The 25,279-nt window shown below is 41.1% G+C and overlaps 1 protein-coding gene across 4 annotated transcripts in view; it reads right to left on the bottom strand.

Annotated features, from left to right (window-relative positions):
* SNCAIP (synuclein alpha interacting protein) overlaps positions 1–25,279 on the bottom strand; it is a 349,013-nt gene that overhangs the window by 236,403 nt on the left and 87,331 nt on the right. For 3 of the 4 annotated variants that reach the window (XM_089674735.1, XM_089674440.1, XM_089674749.1), the window contains exons 2-3: positions 24,074–24,108; positions 21,788–21,888 (exon numbers count right to left, since the gene is read on the bottom strand). The gene's annotated coding sequence lies outside the window, so the exon portion shown is untranslated. The remainder of the gene's footprint in view (positions 1–21,787; positions 21,889–24,073; positions 24,109–25,279) is intronic. The other variant, XM_089674517.1, reaches the window with a different exon arrangement.

The following is a 25,279-nucleotide window of genomic DNA, read 5'->3' as shown; positions in this document are numbered from 1 at the left end:
AAAATCCCAGTAGATCAGCAGTTTTTGAAATACTCAGACCAGCATGTCTGGCACCAACAAACATGCCACATTCAAATTCACTTAAATCCCCTTTCTTCCTTATTCTGATGCTCGGTTTGAACTTCAGCAAGTTGTCTTCATCATGTCTAGACACCTAAATGCATTGAGTTGCTGCCATGTGATTGGCTGATTAGCAATTTACCAAGCAATTGAACAGTTGGACCTAATAAAGTGGCCGGTGAGTGTATTTATACAGTTGTGTTCAAAATAATAGCAGTGTGTTGAAAAAAGTGAATAAAGCTCAAATTCCTTTGAGCTCAATTCCTCAAAAACATGAAGAAAAATATATCAAATTTGTATTGTTCCTCTAAAAAAATTGAAGAAAAGTGAATATTAGACTGTTCATAAAAATAGCAGTGTTTGTATTCTTCTTTACAAACTCAAACATTCACTATATAAACTGAAAAATGTTTGAAGATTTTGCTTTCCTTTGAATCACTTAATTAATATTTAGTTGTATAAGCACTGTTTCTGAGAACTGCTGTACATCTGTGTTGCATGGAGTCAACCAACTTCTGGCACCTGTGAACAGGTATTCCAGCCCAGGATGATTGGACTACATTCTACAGTTCTTCTCTATTTCTTGGTTTTGCCTCAGAAACTGCATTTTTGATGTCACCCCACAAGTTTTCTATTGGATTAAGATCCGGGGATTGGGCTGGTCACTCCATAACGTCAATCTTGTTGTTCTGGAACCAAGATGTTGCACGTTTACTGGTGTGTTTGGGGTCATGGTCTTGTTGGAACACCCATTTCAAGGGCATTTTCCTCTTCAGCATAAGGCAGCATGACCTCTTCAAGTATTCTGATGTATTCAAACTGATCCATGATCCCTGGTATGCGATAAATAGGCCCAACACCGTAGTACGAGAAACATCCCCATATCATGATGCTTGCGCAACCATGCTTCACTGTCTTCACAGTGTACTGTGGCTTGAATTCAGTGTTTGGGGGTCGTCTGACAAACTGTCTCCGGCCACTAGACCCAAAAAGAACAATCTTACTTTCATCAGTCCACAAAATGTTGTGCCATTTCTCTTTAGGCCAGTCAATGTGCCCTTTGGCAAATTGTAACCTCTTCAGCACATCTTTTTTTCAACAGTGGGACTTTGCGGGGGCTTTTTGCAGATAGCTTGGCTTCACATAGGCGTCTTCTAATTGTAACAGTACTCCCAGGTAACTTTAGACCTTCTTTGATCTTCCTGGAGCTGATTGTTGGCTGAGTCCTTGCCATTTTGGCTATTCTTCTATCCATTCAAATGGTAGTTTTTCGCTTTCTTCTACGTCTTTCAGGTTTTTGTTGCCATTTTAAAGCATTTGCGATCATTTTAGCTAAGCAGCCTATCATTTTCTGCACTTCTTTATATGTTTTCCCCTCTCCAATCAACTTTTTAATCAAGGTACGCTGTTCTTCTGAACAATGTCTGGAACGACCCATTTTCCTCAGAATTTCAGAGAGAAATGCACTGTAACCAGCATGTACAACATTTGCTGCCTTCCTTCCTTAAATAAGGGCAATAATTGCCATACTGCTATTATTTTGAACATGCCCCTTTCAATTAGTGATTCAATTACACAGAATCAGCAGCATGCATGTCATGACTGTTGGGTCTGTTGGATTTCTATTACTCTGCTACACCTGCTAGTAAATTATTTGCCATGTAGAAATATAATTTCTACCAAATACAGTGATTGATCAGGTTAGTGATGACTGACTGCTATTATTTTGAACACAATTGTATATGCATCTGTGCTTACAGCTTTCTCTTAGTCTCCCCTGCAAAGTCCCACAAATACCTGCTGAGCCTGCTAATGAATTTCATGTAATGTAACTTTTCCTTTGGATCAGCTGTGGGTGTAGGATTCTAACTTTTTTTCTTTTTATGGTTGAACTGGATGGACTTTTGTATTTTTTCAGCCAGACTAACTATGTAACTATGATGACACTGTACTGATGTGGTAGAGATCAGGGACTCTGTTGCTGGCTGCACTGGTCTGATGACATTGTTACTAATGTGGCGGCGATCAGGAACACTGTGACTGGCTGTACTATTAGGTTTTGTTCACACGGGGGATATTAATGTGTACCCCATATGAGGGCATCGTTTACCCACATGGGAAAGCACAGATGTTACATGCATCTCCATGCAGGCAGTCCCATTTACGTTGGATACAGCCGTTTCTCCCAATCTGACATCCATGCAGTTGTATGTCCCCGAACTCACATTCTCTGTGTTTTGGGTCTTACACCTGCATGGATTTCAGATTGGGAGCATCAGCTGTGTTGTTCCGCCACTATGTCCCAATAGATATCAATGGAACTGCCTGCACAGGGATGCAAGGAACACCTGTGTATCCCTGTGCGGATGAAAATGGCCCACATTGATACGTCCAATGTGAATGAGGCCTTATGGTGATACTGGGACTGGTGTGGCGGTGTTAAAGAATGCTGTGACAGACTGAACTGAACTGCTTCTCAACTTGTCGGTCACTACTGCCCTCTAAGCACAACTCATACAAGTGAATAGGGTCTTGCTGTTACTGCCCTGCAACTACACACAATGCACACGATTGTGGTGCGGCAGCCCAGCATATAGCAGGTTAAAACTGTTTAATGGTCTCTGAAGAACAATCCACACTCAGATTGCTCTTCAGAGAGCACCGCAGATGTGAATGAGCCCTTATTTTTTAAATTATGTTTTACATTTTTTTTATTATTTTGGTAATTTTATTTTTTTTTTTTACTTTTACATTAAAAAAAAAGATAACTGTCACCAGGGCTGTGTAGTGCAACTATGTTGACACTGTACTGCTCTAATCAATGCCCAGAGACACTGTGTCTATGATCCCTAACCTGATCAGTAGAATGTCACCATAGTGACACTGCACTGCTCTAATGGCAGTGATCAGTAAAGGATTATTATTATTTATTTATTTTTACTTTTTCAGTGTGTAGTACAGTGCCCAGCACCAGGAGAGACTTCACAGGCTTCAGCATTGCAGCCTGGGTTTACGTGTGTGATTAGTCACAGGGATCACATGGTGCAGGGCCAATCACAGTAGCCCTATACCCCACTCTGTGATCTGCAGTGTCCGGGGAACACAGTATTCACAACGGCGCATACAAAGTGTGCAAGTGGGAAGGCATAAGCCCTCCTGGAAAAAGGGAGCTCCTGCCCAGCAGGAGGTGATCATAAGACTTGTCAAAAACTGTGTTTGTTTTTATTTACACTGTACATTTTTTTTTACTATGTACTCTTTATTTAATTACATTTTTTCACTATGTACCCTTTATTCACTCACATAGGGGGGCCAGTATCTGGATGCCTCTTTATAATTAAAGGGGGCTTCCAGGATATGCTAATTATTTTGCCAATCATTTTCAAATACTTTTAAAATATTAACGTTTGTGTAATTTTGCTTTGCTAGCACTGGTAACCTGGCATTGTTCAGGAGTTATTTATGGTAATGTGAACATTTGCGGAAAAGTCTTACTTTGCTCACCATACTTTCAATAATCTGCTAAATCTACAGGTGCCGGGTTTTGGCAGTTACAAAATGTGGCAGCCTTAGTGAAAGATTGTTCCTTGGCTGCTCTAAGGCCTCACTGCAGCCTTCAAGGTGTTATCTCACAGGTCATTAATGAGGTCTTAAGCTTCTGCTAATACTTTCCAAATGCCAGTAACTCAGCAAAGGCCAACTTTTCCTGTCATCCCCCTTTACTGCAATTAGTAAATTTAGATGTGCATTCATAAATTTGGAGACTTACAACAAGCTATATTATTCCTCACATATTCGCAACCTACCAAATAATTCTAAAGACATGTATATGTTCTTACCAAGTTGTGAACATTTCTAAATAGCACACTGAGGCTTACCACTAAGGATTGCATATTTTGAATCATTTCACCAGGTTGGTCCCATACTGCAAGTATATAAGTATCACAGGTTTTAGGCCAAAACTGCAAGCCAAAAGGAGGTCTCTGCAGCTAGATTGAAGTGCATTGTGCTGCAATAAACACCCTTCCAGCTACAGCTGTAATATCTTGCATTCATACACCTTTGGGCTCCAGCACATGCATAGATTGGCAGGTGCACACATAGCCGCAGACCATTTTTTGTTTTTTCATTGTCGTACTTTAGCAGTGGTCTTAAGGGCATGTATAATGTTTTAGCAAATACTTGTTTCACTGTTTAAAAAAAAAATGTTAATGGAATACTGCATATCAATATTTCAACAACTTGCTGCCAATTTACCGCTACATTGTGAATAGCCTTTGCTGATTTTAAAAATCTAGTGTGCTCCACAAAGCACAATGTACAGTACAATGTGGTAAATGATTTTATATAAATAATGAAACAAAATAAACAGTTTGTGAATGAAAACGTACAAAATAAATAAATAAATAAATAAGGGGGGGAAATAATCTTTAAGAATACGTCAACTCTAAATTACTGCACTACTGGATTCTGTTTTTCCCTACCAAAACGACAACCAGCTAAGAGCCCTTTGTTTTCAGCAAACAGCTTTTGATTAACGAGTTCTGCATACTTCTGCAAGATTAATAACTATAGTAACAAACCACTTTCTCACTCCATAAAGCTTTACAGAATACATAAAATAATTCAGACTAGACACCGTGTGAGAGAAATGAAAATCTTGTGTCCCTAATATAGTTATATAGAAATATATAAACTCTGCTAACCTACTACTACTAAACAATAACCTACTAGCACATTTGGACTGCAAAAGCACACATTTAACTGCTATAAATAATATTTTCATGCTGTTTATGCGCCATAATTCAGGCTCTTAAACTTTCATTCATATGCAAGAGCTGGGTATTCAGTGCTTAAGCTGATTTGATCTAATTATATGCACCAGAGGTTGGCCATTTAAATCAACATGACTTGGCATCATAGATTTGTTTAAATTAGTGGTTGGTATGTTCCCTTTTAAAGAAATATTAGCCAATACAGGACCTATTATTATTTTTCTGATTTTAAAGTAAATGTAGCATTAGTCATCACAATTTGATGACCTCACTGATAGCATTTGATAACCACATACATAAATGATAAAAGTAATCCTATGACTAAATTGGATATCTTGCCCTATGGATTGTTGGAGTAAGAGTACAGTTATTCTGCCCATATCACCAATAATAAGTCTCTCCCCCTTAGAATATTGACAGTACCAATAAAATTACTGTCTCTATTCTCTAATTATATCACTCATGTTGCACTATGAATAGTGTTACTAATTCCAATGCCATGGCGTGGTTTTGTTGAATGATAACTCTTTTGTTGGTTTAGGTTGGTCAGTGACACGGGAAGCTGAAACAAGTAGCCAGGGCTATATTAGCAAGCAGTGCTATGACAAGCAGTGACATGTAGAAGTTTGGTGATGCCTGAGGCCAACTCCTTGATTGTATGCCCATATGGGCTGGTTCACATGCATTCTCTTCCAGTGATTCAAGTGCATTTCCCTGCATTGTGTTTTGGCAGCTCATTCATTTGAATGGGGTACAAAACACACTGGACTGCAGAATAAGTAGTGCAATGCACTGCAGGCAACCGCATGGTACTGTGGCTGCAGTATCATGCAATTTAGTGTCCACAATGCACTGCATTTGCAATCTGCGTTTGAGGTGCCATTGACAAGAGTCAAAGCTGATACAATGGCTGCAGTTTCCTATCTAACCCACAGCGTCAAGTGTTTATGCTGGACTTTACAAGGTTTATAATTTTTGCCCTTACTCATTGTGGGAACGACAGTCCTGTTCTCCACATGCTGATGTTTGACCACATACAGTCCATGGCCGCAGTTTCATTTTTAACCCACAGTGCCAGCAGTCTATGATTTCCAGGCAGAGATGTGACCAGGTTTATAAGCTTTGCCCTTACTTATTGTGGAAATGATGGTCCTATTCTAGTTAGATTATTCATAAATTGATGGCAGTGTTTTAGATGGCGAGTTGCCCAGTGGACAGCCATTAGAGAGAAACCACTAGCGAGCATAGCTGCAGAAGAATGGCTAATAAGCTGGCCTTTGGCAGTCTGTGTCTGTCCTGTCCCTGGATGCCCTTGCCCTGAAGGATGCCTGGGACCATTGCACCATTGACCCCATCTTCTGCATGCCACTGTGAAAAAGATCTTTAGAACACAAGATGAAAAGGCCAGAATGCACCCCCCAAGAGCTGTATACTACCTCAGCAGCATAGGTTTCAGGTCCTGCCCTTTTTGCACCCTACCTTCTGCTGAAACACCCAAAGTAGCTGCCCCTTCTTGGCCAAGATAAAAGCATAAAGCAATTCACAGTAGCCAGTGAGTGCTCTTTGGTGAGGTCTCCAAGCACAGTGAAGTAATTTGGCTGCCTACTAAGCTTTCAGAATCAGAAATGGGCATCCAAGCTTTTGTGTCTTGTTTGTTATTAGGACCTAAATGCTTTAACCACACACTTGAGTTTAACTCTGATCTTGCAGTCATTTGGATACAAAAAAGTAAAGTAAGCATGGGTAGGTGCAGGGGCGTATCTGCTGCGAGGCAAACAAGGCAGCTGCCTTGGGAGGCAGAAGAGACCAGTGCTGTGTACAAAGGGCTGTGTTCGGGCGGGGGGGGCATGCTTGGCTGTGTTCGGGCTGTGGGGGCATTCTCGTGTGTGCTCGGGCGGGGGGCAGCTCGGCTGTGTTCAATTGCAGGGACGTAGCTAAGGGGGGGTTTGAAAGGTCTGATCCCCCCCAAAGCACCCTGCCTGGAGCCGTGCGGCTCAGTCTTACCAACAGGCAGGCTGTGCATCAGAGCCAGGTGACATCCACCGCTGCGTCACTGCCCTGTGTTGTCACTGTCAGTGCTAGTGGGAGGCAGGGTAATCACGATTGGTTGATAGGACATCGCTGGTCCTAAAAAACAATCAGGTGCTTGCCCTGCCCCCAGGCCATGACATTCAGAGGAGGGCGCCAAGGACAGAACTTCCTTCTTCCAGCTCGTGTAGCTGCCTGGAGGAATGAGATGGACAGGACTCTGAGGTAAGGGGGGTTAGGGGGATCCTGATGTAAAGCAAGGGGAACTTTGGGGACCCAAATTAAAGAGAATGGGTTCTAGGAACCCTGATGTAAGGTGGGGGAGTCTGAAGACCATGATGTATAGGGGGACCCTGATGTAATGGGGGAACTCTTGGGACCCTGATGTAAGGGAAGGGGGGAACTCTGGGAACCCTTATTTAAGAACGGGGATCTGGGTCTCTGGGGAACCCTGATGTATGGGGAGAGTCTATGAGTCGGGTAAGCTGAAGACCATGATGTAAACGTGGACTCTGATGTACTGGGGGGACTCTTGGGACCCTGATGTAAGTGGTAGGGACTATGGGGACACGGATTTAAGGAGGGGGGCTCTGGGGGACCATGATGTAAAGGGAGGGCCTATGGGGACCCTGATGTAAAGTGGGGGGATCCAGATTTATTGGGGGGCTTTTTGGACCCTAATGTTGAAGGGGGACTCTGGGGACCCTGATTTAAGGAGGGAGAACTTTTCGGACCCTGATGCAAGGGGAGGGGTTGTGGGGACCCTCTCCTGTATCCTGTCTGCAGTCTGACCATCTCCTGCAGTGGAGCTCTAATAGGAAGAGGTGGAACCTAAAGTGGAAGGGGCAGAGTTTACAGATAAAGGGGTGGATCCTAAACAGGAAGGGGTGGGGCAAATTTAGATGGGAGGGGCACGATTTTAGTCTTGTCTAGGGCAGCACAAAACCAAAATACACCACTGGGTAGGTGGATGTATTTGTTAGAGGACAGGCGAGGTTGTTGAGAGAGGCTGAAGGGAAGAGGCAGAGGTGATTGCAGAGGAGTGATATGCGTGGAGACAAATTTAATTGTAGTATGTTTGCCAGTCATAAAATATTTACTTTACTGGCAGTTGATCAAAACTTACAGGACAAGTTTTTAACAGATTTATACATATATATCATTAAAACCAATACTCTGAGCTATGAGACCATCCACCTAGCACTCCATGCTCCATGTCATGGTTGTGAAAATGGCAAGGCATGAAGGTATACTGCAACCAAAACCAAGGTTAAAGCAATAAAAGTGTTTAAGACCAGTTATAGCTGCAGTATATTTATGTTTTATGCTTTACTGCAGAGCAATGACATGGAGCAGGTCTGTGATGTTCAACTTGAAAAACTTTAGAGTAAAATTGATTCCCAGGGAAGGGTAGGATGTGGCTAAGCCAGGTTTGTGCTGTACTGCTAGTTAACTAACCCTGAGTAGTGAATATGGAGAGCCTGATGCCGAAAGAAAGACTCACAGTGGGTTTTGAAAACTCGGCATCCTCTCATATGATCACTGGAGGGGTTAATTATCCAGAACACATTGTACACGCAATACAGCACATCTCACTGAGCTTAGCCTAAAGATTTTTAGGACTTTTACTAATTAGTATTGGACATTATAGACATGCCAAATATGCAGTTTGTTAAGGACCAACCATGAATTTGAACTGCAGAAGGGAGGTGATGTGGATGATGGGTGGGAAGTAGGTGTGTTTTGGGGGATGGGGTCTGTTTGGAGAGATGTGGTAGCAGGGAAGAAATGTTTATAATGGCAAATGATCATTTCACTATTCATTTTCCACTGGATACATGGAAGAGTTGCCACATTTATAAAACACATTCTCTTTATGTTAGCCTGTTCAAATATCGGGTTCCCTTCTTCAGTGAGAAATTCTGATCTTGGCAACAATCGCAATATCTTTTCTTCATAGGGAGACATATTTTAGCTCAAATGTCTGTAAGTGCTCCTATGTGTAGTTGTCTTCAATAACACATATACACTAGTTACTTCTTTACTAAGAAAGCTAGTGTGGTAAAAACAACAATTTTAAACATGTATAATCTATTAAAAAAGAAATTATTAGTGACCATTGCACAGCAAAATGTATCCTCTTGTACACACAAATCAAAAATATACTGCTCAGGTACTGTAGCTTAGCAATGTCATAGCCATGGAAAGGTTATATTCATTTAGTTCCAGGTAATAAGATCCCCAACCTGATGAATAATGAAGGCAACCATGAATATTAAAAGACTAACACATATCATGCTACTGACCTCCTTAGATTATTCTTTTTTTTTCCCTTGTAATACTAGGATGTTGTACACATGGCACTCTTCAATGCTACAAATTTTATATTAAGCCTTATGGCTAAATTTGGATGAGAACCAAAAACTATATACTTAATGCCATTGTGAGATAAACACCTGTCATGGTGTATTAATGATGATTTTTTTTTATTGCTGGCATTATTCCTCCAGGCAGTCTCCAAACTCCAATTTTAGCTACAGCATGCTTACATCTACAACCATACCACATACTAGGTCATTGAGACAAATAATAATGGTTGTTGGCCAAACCTCAGGAACTGCTATTGTTTAGTTGTCTTAAACAATGCTGGACTTCTGCACATGTGCAGTGAAAAGATTGGTCATTTTGTACAAAACTGGATGCCAATATTTTCCAAAACTACCTATATCTCAGCAAGCACTTCCTATACTCAAAGTTTCTGATAACCACTTGAGATCTTAAAGTCTTTCTAAAGGCTCTTACTTATATTGATAATATTAGCAATTGTCCTTGTGTTATTAGAAGCAGCAAATTCTCATTTGACCTAATATATGCCTTGAAAATCATCCAAAATCACACCCACTCCCAGAGAATGAAGTTTATGGTTTGAGGGTTTCAGATTGATAACCTAAGTGCTTGTGAATCAGTGGTGACAATGCTGATAGTCACCAAATACATAAATGCATAGTGCTGCAGTCGAGCAGGTACAGTGTACCCAAGGGTGACAATGCTGACCTGAACCTCAGTAGAGTGAGACAGTTTTGTAAATCTATCAAAGGAAGTGACAAGAAAAAAAAACTTTTTGCTTGTAGGACCAACAAGTGATTTGTGGGTAATGGTTTACAGTTAAAAATGCTTTGCAGGTTCCATAAATGTTTATTTATGTAGTTTGCCCAGAGTTCTAATATGGGCCCACACTGTTGATTATCAAAAATGAGGATCAGATTGTTTTATATGTGCAAGCAAGTATGACCAATGTACTGTATACAAGGTTTAAGCATTTGTGTATTTTGGTTGTCTGCTGCCCTAGGCGAGAGAAACATCATGCTCCCCACCCTATGTGGGGGTGGGGGGAGAGATTTCAGCACTCACCTGCCATCCACCGTGGGAGACATGATCAGGAAAGCTCAACGTTTTCCTTCTTCTCTGATCTCTGCAATGATCCACGAACGAGAGTCAGACAGCCTTCAGCAGCCCGCATTGCTGTGCCTATCTCTGACAATGATCCTGGAAAGAGAGTCGGACAACCTTCAGCAGTCCAAAGCAGCCCACACCCCACACTGCTGTGCCTCACCCGCTCCCCATTCTCAGTCACCGGCTGTCACGTGTGTCACTTCTGCCGGTGGGAGGTGCCGCCCCCCCCCCTGAAAAATGCTGCCCTAGGCAAATGCCTTGTTTGCCTTGTGGTAAACACACCCCTGGGTTTAAGTGTAGGCGTAATACAGTCTGTTTGTATTACAAGATAAATGTATAATTGTGAGCAGACAAAAATATTCATTTTTCATATTCTTGGATTGATTCCCACACTTGAAGCAGTATTAAATGCAAACATTTGTTTTATTGAAGCTTACCAATTTTTAGATGTGATGGCTGTGTTAGTTTTCTTTTTGTAGGCTATCTTATATTTTCATCTGGTGATCTGGCCAGTAAGTCCAGTAAGGTTGTTTATCAGAAGCTCAAGCTCTCCAACAGAATGTATCAGTTGACATGGATGAAACAATCCATTTACCACTAGCAGAGGTGATTAAAATGATCAGCTTTTACTTATTCATGTCAAAACCTTTATCCCAAAAGGACAAAAAGTGTTTGCTGAAACTGATTATAAAGTGTGAGCTGGAGTTTGGCTTCAGTTTTTTATTGTATTCAAGTCTGTTAATACATTTAACACTCCTGTTAGCCCAGACTGACAATGTGGCTGTCTACTGTGTCCTGTTCTCATTCCTCCAGAGTGGTGTTTCACTAATACTAGAGGTGTGTTACTAGCCAGATCACCAGGTGAAAACAGAGGGGAAAAAGGCCTAAAAATAGCCATGCATTGGTAAGCTACAATACAATACATCTTTGGTTTTAATACCACTTTAATATGTTAGTGACTCAGCTATTAAACAAATAGGATGGCTGATCCATCAGTGTATGTGTTCATCGTATGGCTGCTTCAGAAGTCTTCCCCAAGAAATCTAAGGTTTTAATGTTTCCGATAGATAAAATGATGGAAGATACCATGGGACCAATAACAGTGTTTAGAGGCCATGCAAATTTGGATCATTTGGCAGATAAAATAGGAGAAGAGGTTATACTAAAACTTTTAGGAATCTTTACCCCTTTAAATACTAATTATAGCTTTCTATATAGGTATCAAAAATTAAACATTTGGAATATAACAGATTTAACTTAAGAACTTATCATTCACATTATTTTTCATAGGATTTTATGTGAAACAGCCACACTGTTACTATGAAATAAAGCTTAAGAAAACTGCAAAAAACGCAGCAGTTGTTTAACCTGGCATTCAAAAAATCTGGTACTTTAATGCTGAAAATAACTTAACGTCACTATAAAATTCTGGAAGGAAAGCATTTGAAATAATAATGATAATACTGTACTGTTTGTTTTCCTGACCTCTAAAAATTAAGTTGGGTTTACAGCACAGAAATCGTTTTCCCTCTACAGTTCAAACAGATGTTAAGGATAAATACCAAGAAAGTTTTACTCCTAAAATACTCTACGAATTACTAAATACAGTGCAGAAGTCTCAGGAGCTTATTTAAAAAGCAGCTGCACACCTTTCGTTTACTCTCTCTAATCTTTTCCAAGAAAAATATAATATTAAGAGCAAAAGTCCAAATTTAAAATGTGTGCGTGTGTATGTGTCAAGGTAAAAAGCTAAATCCCAATCCTGTCAGTTCAAGAACCACGCTGCAATCAAACAAAACAACATCTATTACTAAGAAAGTATTCCTCTTTGAAAAACTTCACTAAGCAGAATAGGCGGAGCGGCAGGTCTTCATTTTGAGTATCAAATTTGAAATGTGGTGCTTAAAAGTGTGAATAACAACCCAACCAGGTCATGGCCCATCAACTGGAGCAGGCTGTGTGATTACATATAGGTTTACCATCCAGATCAGGTTTTAACCTGATGGGAATTGACAGGCATCACTGGTGGGCATTGACAGACATCACTGAAAGACAGTACTCATATATGGCACGGATAGGCGGCACTGACTGGCACTGATAGGCGGCACTGATAGGCGGCACTGACTGGCACTGATAGGTGGCACTGATTGGCAGAACGCATAGGCGGCACTGACTGGCACTGATAGTTGGAACTGAAAGGCAGCTAAAATGGGCATTGATATGTGGCATTGATAGGCACTAATATGTGGCATTGATGTGCACTGATGGGCACTGACAAGTGGCATTGATGGGCACTGACAGGTGGCACTGATGGGACTACACTGATCATCAAGCACTGATGACCAGTGTAGATGTTCCCTCTGAGTAATGCTGATTACCGGCTCTCCTCTCCTCCCAAGCTGTCAGCGTGACAGCTCTTGAGGAGAGGAATGTCAATAACCGGCATTTCCTTATTTACATGCAATCAGCTGTGATTGGACACAGCTGATCACACGACAGAGCCGAAGTCATTGGCTCTTTCCACTGATCGGTGATCTGCTGTGTCCCAGGGACACAGCGCACCACCTATTGCCACACTGAGCGCCCCCAGGGGCGCGCACGCGCGGTTAGAGTGGGAGGAAGTCATATGACGTCCTCCCAGAGCGAGAGAATCACCACCCGTCCATCACTTCCTTATATGGTGGGCGGGAGGCGGTTAATCATGATTAAGCATGTGATCGTGTGTAACACGTTAACAGCTCTGCATATGTCCTGGTGCTACTTGTATTTTATGGATCAATAAATCTAATGCTACATTTAATCAATCCTCCGGTGTGCGGCCAACCCTTCTTCCTTTGGGTGACAGAGGTAATGCAGTATTGAAAGGAGGTGTGCAAGGAGTGCGATGGTGAAAGAGGCGTGCATGGAGTGCAGAGATAAAAAAGGTTTTTGAGAGTGTTGAGGGTACAGTGATGGAAACAGCAAGTGTAAGCCCCTACATCTTCTGACTGCTGCACTCCGTATGCTGTGCTGCATGTTGCACACTCCTGACTACTGCACCTCTGACCACAGCATTGTGTATGCATGTAGGGCAGCAGTCAGACATGTGCTATGTGCAGCACAGCATACAGTAGTCAGAATTATGTGTAAATTAAATTTGTATGTTCATTTTCACATATGTGGTCACTCTCTTGAAAACACTCTGAAAAAAACTCTCTACAATCAAACCCAAAAGAAAAGTCACACTTTCACCCTTGAAAGTACAAATGCCAAAAACCTTTTCTTAAATACCTTTCACCAACCCCTAAAAAAGTCCTCACATCAAAAAGTCCAAACAATTGTCCAAAATAAGTGTTCCAATAGTCCACCCAATATCTGTTTCAATTCGCCACTCCAGATCCAGAATACCTCAAAAAAACATAAACTACATATAGTGTATTACCCTTAAAATCTTAAATGGTGATGCGTGATACATGCAAAACCAATAATAGTGAGAGAAAAAAAAAAACTTTTAAATCTATAATAATTAAATATATTGTATTATCAAATATATCCACACAACACTCTGTGAAATTCAAACACCTAAGAGTGAATATCAGCACATCCAAAGTAAATAAATTGATAAATAACTTTCGGTGAACACTCCGTGACACCCCACACTAGTGAGGTAAAACAGCAAAATCCACAGCATGTGAAATTGTGCAAAAATCGTGTAAAAATCAGTGGTGCCACACAATAGTGGGATTCAAGGCCATTACACTCTTGCAGCATAAAACAGCATAAACCAGCTCTTCTTATAGCATCAACTAGTAAGACCAGCCCTTCAGGGTTTCTAATGCTAGCTTCCACTCTGCGGGTATGCCTCGTTCACTCTCTCCAAGTCCTCATAAGAGTAGATAAGGAAATCAACAGTGGAGTGTAAAGGTAATGAACATGTTTATTGAAATCTTACATTAAAATTAGGGAAGTCCATCCATCTAACTCATCCGTTCTACCACTGATATCTCCAGTAACCAATGAGGGATGTGACGTCAGACGCAAAACCGGACATTAACGCAGTGATCAGTGATAATACTATACATTGTCACTGTACTAATGCCACTGGCAGGGAAGGGGTTAACATCTAGGATGATACGTGTATCATGTCTAAAGTGTGTTGCTTTTACTAATAGATCTCTAAGTTTCTCTTCCCTTCTTTGCAAGGATGAGGAACAGAGAGATTGTTCTCTCTGTACAGAGCTTTGTGTTAATTGTCAACACAGAGCTCTTGGCTGTGATTGTACACAGCTGATCAGCAGGTTCCGGCTGTATATCATTGGCAGTGACTTGCTAACAGGCTCCCGCTGTGTACTAAACCCGGAAATAGGCAACATCATATGGGTACGTAGCTTTGCCTACTCTGGCCGCCCTTCCGCAGTATATTGCGAGCAGGTGAGCAGGAAGTGGTTATAGCAAAGCATAATTGGACCTATTGTAGGTCATAAAAACATTTTCCTGGATTTTTTTTAAATGATGACAAATGATGTCTTTGCTCGTGTCAAGAAAACATGTCAGGCAGAACTACATGTCATACATTTGTGCACACACAAAAGATTTCCCAAGCCCAATTCCTATGTATTACATGGGATCCATATAGTTTGTTATTATTTCCTTCTCTTTCATGAACATGCTAATTTTATGGCTAATAGTGACTAGTAATTAATTATCTTCACCATTTCAACCCCTGCACTGTATATCCCTTTATGGCCACCATTAAATGGTGTAGTAATTCTTACAGCTGTGAAAATATTTAAAACTAAATCCTTTGCAGTGTAAAGAAAGTGCCCTGCCAAATCCTAAATATGCAGTTATAACATCAGTAGTGATGGCACAGCACGCAGTTTTATTATCAGTCCCAGGAGTGCACCACAGAATTCATCTTATCTGAAACATTTATAAAGAATAATTAATTAAATATAATAATTATTACAAGCAAACAAACTGACCACCAAATGAGGCAAATTAAGAAAACAGGCACTTGTACCTTCTTATTTAGGAAAATGGACAGTGGTCCTGAAAAGTTACTAGATTTTCCCACCTTACAAAGAATGTAGAAAGTAGACAGAGAACTTGGCCTTGAAGTGAATCTGTGTATTTCCTAGGCAGGGCAAAACAACAGATACACTATAACTTAGCCTTTGCTAGAGGCATATGCTTTCCTTCCTTACACGCCACTGTCTCTCCATTCATCCACCAGTGGCCAAGGAAAGTAATGTGTGAGCTACAAATTACTTCGCTTAGTCTGAGCTATGGACTCCCAATGTGACAACACTAATTAGCCCAATCAATGCCCCAGTGAGTTACATGCTCCTCCACATATACAGGGTATTTCCTTTACAGGTTAACTTTAAGGCTTGATGCTATGTGTCTATGATAACCAAGCATATAATTAAGATATCTAAGAAAACCAAAGATGCTAGCAGGTACCTGGTAGTGCTGTCCTGATGCTCATTAGAAGTGAAGAAGTGGTTTGGATAAGCTCTGAAATGTCTTCAACATTACAGAACAAGTCCAGTTAAATGTGACCGACTACTTCTAGACATGCCTGGTTTGGAAGGTAAGATGAGCTTAACTCTAATGGGCATAGAATACAGCCTTAAAGCAGAGCTCCGCCTAAAAGGTATGCTTTACGTACTGCGAGGAATTGGCACCTTTGGGGAGTGGGGGGGGCAGGGTTGGGGGCTTAGTGGGTACACCTACTAGGTGTAGTCTTCTGGGACACATGACAGGTCCATTCACAAGGCACAGCGCTACTCACGCATGCACAGTGGGCACTGACTGTGAAGCCACAAGCTGTCACAGCCGGGTGCTCACACGTAGGATGCTGGCACCGGGAAGTGAGGACGGTCGATGAAACCGGCTGTGGTGACGACACCACTGGATCGTGGGACAGGTGAGTGGCTGCTTTTTAAGAGTCAGCAGCTACAGTGTTTGTAGCTGCTGACTTTCACTTTTTTAGGTTTAACTGGAGCTCCTCTTTAACTTGACATTTAATTCTAGTACTGTTAAATACTCACCCGCATGCCTGTCACATTAAGCTGTGTCTGTGCAGCTGCTATGCCCCAAAACACTTACATGTGCTGCCTGCATCTTGTGGCTCTAGTTGCATAAACATACAACCCATTTTTGGACTACGAATCTTAACACCCATGTGAATGAGACCAAAGAGACCCTCTCACCACAGTCTAATCTGACCATTAAATATTGTCAGCTATCCGTGCAGATATTTTTGTGATCATTTGATGTAGGCGTATTTTGCCGTTTGCGTTGAAGCAGAATCCCAAATATGAAGGCATGTTCTATAGAGCACTCAGCGTGAACGCAAAAAATTGGATTCCTGAAATACATAAATAATGCTCTCTATGATGCCCGGGTCCTATAAACAAAATAAGAAGAGTTTCCTCTGGCACTTCTTGACTTCTGCATGTGCTGTGATAGCCAGGGCTTGGCGTCAAATGACTGCTCCTTCTTTTGCTGTATGGGTTTATGAAATAGACTCAATCTGTTACATGGAAAACTTGGTCTCTTGGGAAACTGGTAAAACTGACGATTATACTCTCACCTGGTCAGTTTGGAACCACTTCCAACACTCTCCAAAGTTCAACTCCTATATTTGAGCTGATGCTCTACTGACTGCCAGTGTCTATTAGATGCCATGTTTCTGTTCAGCAGTAGCACTGGGCCCATCATCCCCTCCCCCCCCCCTTTTTTTTTCTCTCCTCCCTCTCTCCCCCTCTCTACTCTATATCACACTGTACGCCTTTTCACTCTCCTTTATATGTTACTTGCATACCGGTTGACTTCCATTAGCCAATATGCTGGATATGTAGAGCTCATCTACCACTCTGCTAGTCACCGAATAGTAATGACTACCTAGATGTCGATACTGGCACTAGTGCCACTCAAGATACTGGCAGATGCTCTTTATGTATATGCTTTCATATAGTTTATATGCCGTATTGTTATAGCTATTAAAGTATTTTGGTCATGCCTTCATATCCACCCTCCTAGGTGGTTGTGACAGCTTTGTATACACTCCCTAGGTGTTATAGAGTGCTGTTCTGGTTTTCTCTAATTTTTTTTGCACCATTATTCTCTTTATATTTCCTGTAATGTACCGATGGTGGAAAGTGCATTCTTTCTGTTCTATCTCTATTGTCTTGTTTTCTTGTGAAAATTTTAAAACTCAATAAAACTGATTAAACACAAATAACTTTTATTCTGACATACATAAAGTTTTTCAGATATGAAATAAATAAATAAATAAATAAGTTACTTTCTCATTTTCCTGGTGAGTGGCAATTCTTCTCAAGTACCAAAAAATCAATTTGCCTTCTGATCAGAATCGCTTGACCTATACACGTAGACCAGAAAATGGTATTTTAGATTTACATTACCCACAAATAGATAATTAAAAGTATGTTGGATTGGGACTACTATATATTAGCGGGCATGGAGGACTAGCATTTTGTTTTCACAACACCTACAGCGGCATTTGGCTTTTTGCTGACCTAAGAAGCAGGCAAAGCAATAGAAATTACATTAAGGTATATGGAGCATTGGCCTGAGGCAATCCTTTGTGTTGGCATAACCCTGAAAAACCTTTGGGGCACAGAGAAGACAGATACTTATAAACAGAATAAACTACAAGAGGATGTATGTATAATATTAAATCCTAAGGTTAATAACGGATAATACATCATGCTCAGAGTTTACCCCTTTTTTGGTATTTCAATGGCTGCTCAGTGACAGGGTCAGTGCAAGCATTGGTGTATAACAAATGTGCATGCAGAAAATTGTGGCCCAAGGTAATTAATTCAAAATGTAAAAACAGCTATTAAATGGAAAGGGATCTTCAAAGGAACATTTGGGTGCAATGCAAACAAACAGGGACCTAAAGTCCTGCAGCCTTACTGCATATGAAAGACCACGGCACACCATAAATAACTTTACAAGATAAAGTCATGAAGTTAAGAGTATTTATTTTACCCAGTAATGTCTCACATACCAGACAAAATAAATATTTTTCAACATGCATTAAAGTTATCGTGGCATTTATGGTGTGCCTGCTCATTTAATGTGTCATTAAAATGTCCCTTACATATTTATATTAAAAGGTACATTTTTCCCTTATGTTCATCTACTAATTAGCAATAAAATGTGTTTTGAGGCCATAGGCTACATAGGTTGGATAAGCTGTAATTTCTTTAAAGCATGCAAAGTTTTTTTAAAAGGTGCCAAATTCCCAAGTAAAATGTTGCTAACCCGTAAAAGAAAATAAATTCGGACTTATACATAATGCATGCAGTTTACAGCCGTACAGAACACAATACCTAGCATTTTCTTATGCTGGGTACAACATTTGGCTGTTTGCGCTATTTCTAATTTAATTCATTGCAAGGCACCAGAGCAGAAATTAGTTACTGGAAGTTGGATTAAAGCTGAACTTCAAGTAAAGGGTTTGTATTTCTGTCCATCTAGTCCCCAGATTTACATACTTTATCCATACAACAAAATCCTCTCCAGCAAGGTTCACTGTGACTGGACAATGAAAGGAAAAACAGCACACTGGTAATCTCATCTTTCTATCAGAATAATTCTTGCACTGCAACACGTCCGATTGGCCCCTTTTGCTGCTTCTCCCTTCCCTCTCTGGGTTATGCTGTGCTGTACAGGGTGTGCAAGAGGCTAATACCAGTTCCCATTCAAATACTTACACTGCTTGCATTTAAAAAATATGCATGTAATGATCAGGGACAGATTGACAACTCATGGGGCCCCCGGGCAATAGGGGATCATGGGGCCCCTGTGGCCTTGCCCAAACTCAAAAAAGCCTATGAAAAAGGTACCAGGGCCATCTCATGGGGCCTCCTACTGACCCCAAGCCCTTGGGCAGTGCCTGGGTTTCCAAATGGTCAGTCCGCCCCTGGTAATGATATATTAATGATTACATAGCTGCAGTAATTTGTGCCTCTAATATCTGCCTGGAATTATAACTTTTGTTAAGTTTTGCATAGCGTGAAGAGGAATTAGAACATCTGTCTGGCTTTTATTGCTGAGAGTGAAAGTGAGAGAAAATCTTAAAATTTGGGTTGACCCCATAACAGGAATGGAGGGAGAATCTTCCAATGGGGACACTAGGTCTGGTGACCTGGTGATGAGCAGGGATTCCCTTGCTTTGGAAGAATTTCTCCTCACTTCCTATTGTGGTTATTGGACAAGAAATGAAGGAAAATCTCCCCAATAAGACACAGATGGCAAAAAACGGACAGGGTCATACCCTCCCTTACTCTATCCAAAATGAATAAAACGTTTTACCTTTAGTTCTACTTTATACCTCACTGCCAGCTTCTATGCTTTGTATACAAAGGTGCTTTACCAGCACCTGTGAGCCTTATGAGTGAATGGAAGCAAACTATGAAGGAGTAACAGTAATAAGTCAGATGTAGCGATGCTCAGTAATATAAATATTAGTAACTCAAAGATGATACCTAACCATGTCACATGTTAGTGGTAGTGGTAATAGGTGGCATAATAACAATATATCTATACATCCAGTTGCCTTTCATTCCTAACTGCACACTAGCAACAATAGCAAGTAATATGTAATAATATGCTATTAGTATATTAGTAATAAACCTTAAGCCAGTATGGCTCAAGGTAACAAAAATGGAAACTGAAGTGACACAACATTGCTAAGGGGTCCAGGTACAACTTTATTCCAATAAACGTCAGGCGGATAATCCTCAGAAGATCAAACACATTTCCGGGGTCCAAAAACATCCCCTTCATCAGGACTTGATTGAAAACAATTTGATCAGACTAGAAATAAACTGCTCCTTTGATATCATTTCTTCCAGTGTAATTATAAGCTGAGGCTTTGTCAGCAGCTGTTTTGGCAATTAAAAAAAACAATTCTAATCTAATCACATTGCTTCCAATGAAGCCCTGATGAAGGAGGCATTTTGGATCCCCCAAAACCTGCTGGATAATTTTTTGATTGTCCCCCTCAGTTTTATTTGAATAAAGTTGAATCTGGACCTCTGTTAACATTATACTACAAGCCTGTAGAGCTGACTGCCAGGGAAATCAGATTATTTACATCAACATCAATACTCCAGGATAGCAATACCAATAAAATAATCTTACAGGTCCATTTTTCAACTTTCCTCAATAATGTTTAAGGGCTTGTGTTATTTCAGTGTAATTGACCTGCATTTAAAAGCTCAATCAAACACAAGTTAGGATAGTTTCATTCCAGTTTAATTTTTTTCAAAAAGATAAAAATAGACAGGCCTCATCTATCTGAGACCTGATTTTTGGGAATGGATGCATCCCCCTTTATACAATCTTATAGGGAAACATGTACAGCTGAGGCTGTCAATCACCTGCAGTGTTGGAAGGGGGTGGGGCCACCTCCTGGGGTTGTCTGATGTCTGCAAAGACTAGCAGAAGAATGACAGAGCAGACAGAAATCACACAAAGTGGTTTGGATTGAGCCAAGTAGAAACTATACAAAAATATGCTTTCATAATTTTTCATTTCAGAAGTTTACAACCATTTAAACACCCTAAATAAGTGACCAAATTCCTTCAATACAGTATATTGCATAACCCAAACACAAAAAAGGTATCATTACCAATGTCAATGTTAATTATATATGCAATAAATCAGCCTTGTGGATTACCTTCAGGAATATTGGACAGGTCCAATAATACGGTAATAAATCATCTCCAATAATGTAATCAAGTAGGCAAGCTGTGATGCCCAGCAAGTGTATAGTAATAAAATGCATGAATTATGCAAGATGCACCTATTAGAGGTAACAGGCCTACATTAGTTTGGACAGCAGTGATTACAGGACTTAACTCTGTTTTTAATGCACCCCATCCTCTACTTTACTGCCACATCTGGCCTTTGGACTCTTGCCCCTTCTGCCCAGTTTGGCATAACCTTGTTATATGGCAGAAGCTGTAACCTGTTATCTGCTGCGAGCTTAGGTATCCCATACACATGAGCAGATTTACAGAAGAAAATGTTTTAAATACAAAATCATATAAACAGTAGAATAAAAAAGAACCAGTGAGGGAGGTGAATGGCAGCACTGAGAGTTTCTCTTTTCATTAGTGTCTTTTTACCTTTGAATTAATGAAGCTCAAGCAACATGCAAGATGCTTTGCATCTGCTATTCCTGTTATTTGATTTCACAGCACTGCCTGAGGCAAGGGCTCACCTTGTCATGTTACAGATGTGCTCCTGGTCAGCATCTGAGCCCAGTTTCAACTAACTGCACACTCTGTACAAAAACAACAACTATGCACACTAGCTACACACCCGTTACAAAATGCATAGCACGATACACCCCTATCCACCTATCAAGATCGTTACACAACTGTTTAAATAACCATCAATATTCAAAAACATTGATTTATTAAAACATTAGTTAATATTACCTATGCAAATTGAATGTTAGTTAGTGTTCTGTATTCTCATCATTGTGTTGCGTAGGGAGCCATCTATTGGGCATTCACTGCAATTGTAGTCTATTCTTTTTCTGAAACGGGAAACAGGAAGTTTCACTCACACATCAGTCCAGAGCCATTTAAGCTTCCAGAGTAACACAGCAGTGAAGGCCTCCTTCCTCCCTTTGATACACATATGCCTTTAAGTTCATTCATTGTGTTTGTGAAAGTTCACATACATATCTAGATCACATCTCAATATATTTAATGCGATGTGTAGGTAGCTGTTTGTAAGAAATGTGTTCATTGTATGCATTTGTAAGAGACATTTGTACAAGCATATTGTAACTTCAGTTTATGTGATTGTATTGCAGTTTTACAGAACTATTCACAAAAGTAAATTCAGTTTTGGAATGAAACACAACGCTCCTTCTGTTGGTTTTGTTAGCTAGCTGTTGGCTAACCATTAGTAGGAAAGCATAATTAGTGAATAAGGTAATGGTAACATTACTTTGCTTAACCATTACCACTTTACTTAACCAATCATACTGGCGCATTTCCCTCCCCCCTAAAGCACGCACACATCACCCCCATACTCAAAAAACCCTCCCTTGACTCCACGGACCTAAACAATCTTAGACCCATCTCCCTGCTGCCATTCACTTCCAAGCTCCTTGAGCGCTTAGCCTACAAACGCCTAAGCGCCCACCTCACTGATAACAACCTCCTTGATCCACTACAGTCTGGCTTCCGTCCCCTACACTCCACCGAAACTGCCCTACTTAAAATCACTAACGACCTGCGAACCGCCAAAGCTATTGGCCACTACTCAGTCCTCCTGCTCCTCGACCTCTCCGCGGCCATTCGACACAGTCGACCACCCCCTCCTCCTTACTAAACTGCACTCCTTTGGCATCAGGGATGCTGCTCTCTCCTGGTTCTCCTCCTACCTATCCCAACGCTCCTTCAGCGTTACCTATAACGCTACCACCTCCCCCTCTCTGTCGGTGTCCCCCAAGGCTCTGTCCTCGGACCCCTCTTCTTCTGTATCTACACCTCCTCCCTTGGCAAACTGATACATTCCCACGGCTTCAACTATCACCTCTATGCCGACGACACACAAATTCACCTCTCCACCCCTCAACTCACCCCCTCACTCTCCGCCCGCATCGCCCACCTCCTGAACAACATATCAGACTGGATGTCGCTCCATTTCCTCAAGTTAAACCTGTCGAAAACCGAGCTCCTAATTTTCCCCCCAGCCCGCGCCCCCCCCATCCTCTCCATCACGACTAGCAACGCCACCATCAATCCCACCCCACACGCCAAAGTCCTGGGTGTCACCCTGGACTCAAACCTTTCCTTCCAACCTCATGTCCAATCACTATCAAAGTCATGCAGGCTCCACCTTCGCAACATCTCCAAGATACGTACGTTCCTCACCCCAGACACTACTAAACAACTTGTACGCTCCCTCCCTCATTATCTCACGCCTGGACTACTGCAACTCCCTTCTCACTGGCCTACCCAAACAAATGCTATCCCAACTCCAGTCTATCCTGAACTCAGCGGCTAGACTCATCCACCTCACCAACCGCTCCACTTCTGCCACCCCCTCTGCCAATCCCTTCACTGGCTCCCGATTGCCCAACACATTAAATTCAAACTACTAACTCTGACATACAAAGCCATTCACAACGCTGCCCCAAACTACCTAACAGACCTGATACCCAAATACCACCCTACCCGTGCCCTTCACTCCTCACAGGACCTCCTACTCTCCAGCTCCCTAGACTCCTCCTCCCATGCTTGACTGCAGGACTTCTCCAGGACTTCCCCCATCCTCTGGAACTCCCTACCCCAATCCATCAGACTGTCACCTACCCTCCTCACCTTCAGGCGCACCCTAAAAACCCATCTCTTCAGGGAAGCCTACCCCACCCTCACCTAACAGCTGATCTCCTCCACTCCTCCTACCACTCCATCCCCCACAGCCACTTCCTCCTCTACCACTATCCCCTCCCTCCTAGATTGTAAGCTCGAAAGAGCAGGGCCCTCAAACCCCTCGTGTATTGTATTGTACTGTTTTGTCTCATGTTCTGTCCCCCACGCTAATGTACAGCGCTGAGCAAACCCTTTGGTGCTATATAAACACTGTATAATAATAATATAATAATAATATTACATTCTAAATTCAGATTGAACTTTGGGGTTTATTCTATTACCATAATATTAATATGTCAATGAAATAATTAAATAAAAAGAAAAGAAACTTACTTGTATGTGGTTGATTGGTGAGCACCAGACAGAACCTGCAACACAAAAGGGAGAAAGAAAATGTAATGATTATAAAAAAGCATACAAAAAGCTAAGTTCAGCAAGTTGCTGACTGAAGAGATGCCTCTTGTAATCAGCAGCAATATTATTTGTATGAATGCAGTAAGGTTATGTATTGCTAGTTGTAGTAGATTCTGTATCATTAGAATATTGTCAGCATATTTCTGCAAGTGCAATTTAATTAAAAAGTGACTTATACAGTTAATAACATAATATAATCCACATAGCAAAGCAGCATCAAGTAAGAGGTAAAAAAAACTATACTTTAATTAGGTTTCCTGGCTGGTCTTATGCTGCTGGTTTTGTGATATATTTGGCTTCTCACATAGATATTTCTTGTGCAGAAAGATCATGTATCTTATTTGCCTGTATTACCCCCTGGCCTGCTGTGCCATGATAAAGCAAATTCTTAAGGAAATTATTATAGACTGCTTCTTAACAATGCCTCGAAATTTGGTTTAATGTGACCTGCAGAAAGCGTTGTTCTTCACTGTAAGCCATATCTGGTGGGAGGAGCTGCACCTGAAAGTCACAAGCTGGTGATATTAGATTTTGAATTATTTGGGTCGGCAGTCTTCTGCAAAGAGTGAGCAATACTCAAACTGCTGCTGAAAATGCCTATTGACTCTCTTGGCATGATGGGCAGCACAGTGGCTTAGTGGTTAGCATTTTGGACTTGCAACATTAGCTTCCTTGGGTTGAAACCTGGTCAGCACATTGTTTGAATAGAGGTTGCATGTTCTCCCTGGACTTATGTAGGATTCCTCTCACACTTCAAAAATACAAGGTCTGTCCAAAAAAAGCCCGGCCATTGTTAATATAACAAAAATGGTTTGCGTGACATCGATGTAACCTGACAGCCAAGGAGAGCGGACTGGAATGTGCATGCGTGAACAATGACTTCACTCTACTAGGCAGTGGGGATGTTAGACTTCTTTGAGTGAGCATGCGTACAGTGTAACTATCGCATTCAAAATGATTGTGCAATGAAGCTGCATCAAATTTTGCATTCAGCTTGAACTTTCCTTCATGGAAACTATTTGGATGATTCAGAAGGCTTTTGGGGATAATGCAATGAGCAAAGCACAAACAAAAGTGCTTCAAACATAGTCATAAACTGTTGAAAGTGATCTACGTTCTAGAAGG

This window comes from Staurois parvus, unplaced genomic scaffold (assembly GCF_062004578.1).
Source record: "Staurois parvus isolate SC_StPar_1 unplaced genomic scaffold, SC_StPar_1.0 ptg000004l, whole genome shotgun sequence".
Lineage (NCBI taxonomy): Eukaryota > Metazoa > Chordata > Amphibia > Anura > Ranidae > Staurois > Staurois parvus.
Note: the sequence above shows the minus strand (reverse complement) of the source record. Positions and strands in the feature narration are given on the sequence as shown.